General features: G+C 41.9%; 1 protein-coding gene across 1 annotated transcript in view; it reads left to right on the plus strand.

Moving 5' to 3' along the window:
• Nucleotides 1-4,900: 4,900 nt before the first annotated feature.
• The window catches only part of itga2b (integrin, alpha 2b), a 22,578-nt gene continuing 22,577 nt past the window's right edge, over nucleotide 4,901 (plus strand). The window contains exon 1 of the mRNA XM_084134195.1: nucleotide 4,901. This exon is cut by the window's right edge and continues 290 nt beyond it. The gene's annotated coding sequence lies outside the window, so the exon portion shown is untranslated.

Raw genomic sequence — 4,901 nt, forward strand, 5'->3', positions numbered from 1 at the left:
ACCCCTCACCTCTCTGCTTCAGGGCGGAGGTCAGCGGTTAAGATGGTCTTCTGAGTGTGCTGCCGCGTTCCAACGTCTCAAGGACAGGTTCACTACAGCTCCCATTCTGCATCATCCAGATCCCAGACGGGAGTTTATCGTGGAAGTGGATGCGTCCAATACAGGAGTCGGGGCTATACTGTCACAGCGGCATGGTAATCCAGCGAAATTATTCCCCTGTGCTTACTATTCCCGCAAACTTACCCCAGCAGAAAGAAACTACGATGTGGGTGACAGAGAGCTGTTGGCGATGAAGACAGCATTCGAGGAGTGGCGGCATTGGTTGGAGGGAGCCCATCTGCCTTTTACGGTACTTACGGACCACCGTAACCTAGAGTACATTAAGGCTGCTAAACGATTGAACCCCAGACAGGCAAGGTGGTCGCTCTTCTTCACGAGATTCGACTTCAAAGTAACATATCGGCCAGGCTCCAAGAACGTCAAGGCAGATGCGCTGTCACGCCAGTTCGACAGCTCCGCTAATCCTTCCACTTCAGATCCCATACTCCCCGCAACGCTGATTCTCGCGCCCATTCAGTGGGACATAATGACAGAGATATCTTCGGCTCAGGGTGAGGAACCAGCACCGCCTGAATGTCCCCCAGATCGCACTTACGTGCCAACCTGTCTCCGCATTCGAGCATTACAATGGATTCATAATACCCCCAGTGCTGGTCATCCCGGGATTACAGCCACTACTCATCTGACCATGAATCGTTTCTGGTGGCCTACGCTTCAGGCCGATGTCATCACGTTCGTACATCAATGCAGCACTTGCAACATCGTCAAATCGTCCCATCAGAGACCGGCCGGACTCCTTCAACCACTACCGGTCCCGCAACGCCCATGGTCTCACATTGCCATCGACTTTGTGACCGATTTACCCTCCTCCCAGAATTACACGACTATCCTGACTGTAGTTGATCGTTTCTCGAAGGCTTGCAGATTCATTCCCCTGACCAAGCTGCCCACAGCATTACAGACAGCGGAAGCTTTGGTGCAACAGGTTTTCAGGCTGTACGGACTACCTGAAGATATCGTCTCCGATCGGGGCCCTCAATTCACCTCTCGTGTATGGCAAGCTTTGTGCGGTCAACTCAACATTAACGTCAGTTTGACATCTGGCTATCATCCACAGTCCAACGGTCAGGTAGAGAGGCTTAATCAGGAGCTCACTCGCTTCCTTCGCACTTACTGTCATCAGAGTCAGCAGGATTGGAGCCGTTTCCTCATGTGGGCCGAGTACGCCCAGAACTCGTTGCGCAAACCTTCTACTGGCCTCACTCCCTTTCAGTGTGTGTTAGGATATCAACCTCCTCTGTTTCCCTGGTCTGGGGAGCCCACCGATCTTCCAGCTGTAAATACGTGGCTTCAGAGAAGTGAGGAGACCTGGAACAATGCTTACGTACATCTACAACGAGCGGTTCGCAGAGTCAGAGAGCAGGCTGATCGTCATCGGAGAAGGGGACCTGAATACGTTCCCGGACAGTGGGTGTGGTTGTCATCCAGGGATCTCCGTCTTCGCATTGGTTTGAATTGGTTGAATTGGTTGGTTGGAGCCGCAACGGCACAGCCATTATACACCAGCAACAGGAATAATTTAGAGCCTACCTTTTGTTGAACCTTGGTTAAAATCCATGTCAAACAACCGACGAGAAAGCAAATCCATTACATCCACCACGAGTTTTTAAAACTTGCTCCCGGCTCTAAAACTGAAGTGTGCGTGTGTGTGTGTGCGCGTGCGTGCGTGCGTGAGAGAGAGAGAGAGAGAGAGAGAGAGAGAGAGGCGCGGACGCGATCCCACTGTTCGATCGCGCCCGCACCTCTCTCTCTCTCTCTCTCTCACACTGAGTCACACACACACACACACACACACACACACACACGCACACTCTTCAGTTTTAGAGTCAGTTTTTCAAAAAAAAACTTTAAATGTTCCACATCTTTTATACTTTAGTGATGTTAATCAACTTTGTTTTATGAAATTCATGTTAATTAAAACCATTCATACTTTTCCAACTATTCTCACTACTTTAACTTCTTGTTGATACATGTAAAGCCATTTTTATCATAGTGAGTCCAATTTTAATATTGCTTACATTTTGAGCATAACATTGGCTATAAAATAGAAGTTAAGGTATTTTGCCTTGGTATGACCAATTGTCATTTTGTGGGCAATGCTAAGGCAGAATACAGTAACTTCCGAAAAAGGGTCAAAGGTCAAATTTGAGTTCAACATTTTTTTGTAGATGGGTTAATAAAGGTATACACTACAACATGTGAAAATTACAATATTATACCTATAACTCAATTGCCAGGACATTAAGATAACTTTAAAGTCATTTTTCTCAGTTTCACACTCTGGTGAGTTAAGGTCTTTTGCCTTAGTAGGGCAGCGCTGGTCCCACCCAGCTCCACGTTTCCTGTGTCTTTGCTGGTCCCATCAAGCTCCAAATAACCCTCCCTGTGTATTTAAGCACTGAGTTCTTTCTGCTATGTGTTCGGTCTCATTTCTGTTACACATAGTTGTTTCCTGAGCTTTATTTCCTGTGATTCTCCTACATGTTCCTTGTTTTATTTTATTCCTGATTTCTTGGCATGTAATTCAAGTCGATGAACAACTGAACATACTTGGCTGCATTATTTAATTTTTTTCTGAAACACAAATGAACTGCTTGTTTGCCCCAAAATAAATATGGAGAGATTTGGCAAGAAGTTTGAATTTGGCAGGAGACCCATACAGTAGTTGTCCTGTGTATTTTGATCTGCAGATCGGCTTCACAGGTTGTGGAATGAATCCTGCAAGGTCATTTGGTCCAGCTGTGCTTACATTGAACTTCCACAATCACTGGGTGAGTAAACAAATCTTGTGTGATGAAAAACAGATCATAGATAGACAGATAAAAATATGAACTAAATCATTTTACAAGTCAATGAAGTATTTATTTTGTATGAACAAACTGACTGAAGTAACATGCTCATGTCTCACCTGGCCTTGTGCAGGTGTATTGGCTGGGGCCTTGTGCTGGTTCTCTCCTTGCCTGGTTAGTGCATGATCTGGTGCTCCATCCTCGTTGGAGCTGCCTTGGCGACTGGGTGACAGAATGTAAGGTGCTCTGGAAAGATATTTCAAAGCAGCCCAGAGGTCCTGAAAACAATATGGAAGGGAACAATATGGAATTGTCAGAAATCTAATACAGAATTACCTAATCTAATCAAAATCATAGTCATTCAAATAAACCTTGTATCTCATGCAATATTGTTTAAGACATCACTGACTGAACGTCCAATTTTTTTTTTTACAGTACTAACTAAAGCAAATTAGCACATCCTCAGACCATCCATTACTGACAGAGATCGTAGGATTGCAGGTGTGTAATTCCAAGCTTAGATCCCCATTTTAAAAGCCATGATATCAGGATCGGTCCAAACAGCATCTAATCTCTCGCTCCACTAGATTTGTTAAGCTAAAAACTTTTTAATCAAAAAAGGAGAAGACACAGGAGAATAGGAGTCAAAACTACACACTTAACAAACAGTACTGGACAAAATTAACTCTAAACTAACTTAAACTGAGGGCTTATATAGGCCTACACAGAGCAAACAAGGGGAACTAATGAGTTAATTAATGAACAACGGGTGAGTGAGATGAATCAATCAAAGGAACAAACACAAACACACAGGGAAATATGGAATGACAACATAACCCGGACAGCTTCTTGGTGCAAACGTCATTCCCTTGTCCTTGACTGTTTCTTGTATCAATATATCTGCCTCTTATAATCTTATAATCTAAAATCTTTGAGTATTTTTTTTCAAATTAATTCAGTGCAATACAGAATGTAGCCAATGTCAGAAAATAAGATGAAAATCCCTCTGAGCTTGTAAATATTTAGCATGTCATTTTGTTTTATTAGGCTGAAGTGAACAGATTGTCTCAGAATAGAAATGCACGACATCAAACAAACATTAAGCAAAATATTTATGCTTATATGCTTATTCATGCATCCATTTTTTAAAACTAATTGTAATGTGGATGGTTAATGTTAATTCAAACAATATAAGCATACATCTTGTTTTGTGAAATAAAACTAATGTAGTGAATAAAAAAGAACAATGAAACTTCACAAAACAGAAACAGAAAAAAAATTCTCCTTTGACATGCACTGGGAAAAGCACAGAAATAAAGTCATATATGTACATACCCAAACATACAGTACTTAATCTGACCTGTATGTCCAGGACGCAATAAAGAGAGTAGGAAAGACATTCACTCAGCCACCAGACTTAGACGGATAAACAACAACTAATACATTTATTGGAAGGCATATTGAACGGCAAGTAAATTTTCATATTTAAAGAGCTAATGAATTGCTCCAGGCTGCACTCAGACCCAAATCTGCAACAGATCTAAAAGAACATTGAAAAATGTAATAACGTTTTTACGATTAGATGAGTAGATAGAAGTGTGTTGTCTCTTAGGATGAGACTTCCTGAGCATTGCCTCTGCTTACATAATTCTGACACTTCTCTGCTATCACTTCTGAAAATGTTCCTTCTTTTTGTCTATTTTGAGCTGTTGTCAAATTACATTTTGGTACATTGGCGTGTTCACTTTCTCTACTATAATGTGGATTCATTGAAAGGCATAGGTGGGTGTTCATATGCTGCAATCTCAAAACAGAAAATGTTTTAAAATTCATTTATTTTATTTATTATTTAATTGTATTTATTTATTTTAATTATAAATGCCACAACACACTGAGCATTCAGGAAATGGCATGTTCCTCATCTTATCTGAAGGAAGCACATCAGAAACAGACACCCACAAGTGTCATATTAACTCCAATAACCACAGAGTA

This window comes from Abramis brama (genome assembly GCF_963993115.1).
Source record: "Abramis brama genome assembly, chromosome: 1".
NCBI lineage: Eukaryota > Metazoa > Chordata > Actinopteri > Cypriniformes > Leuciscidae > Abramis > Abramis brama.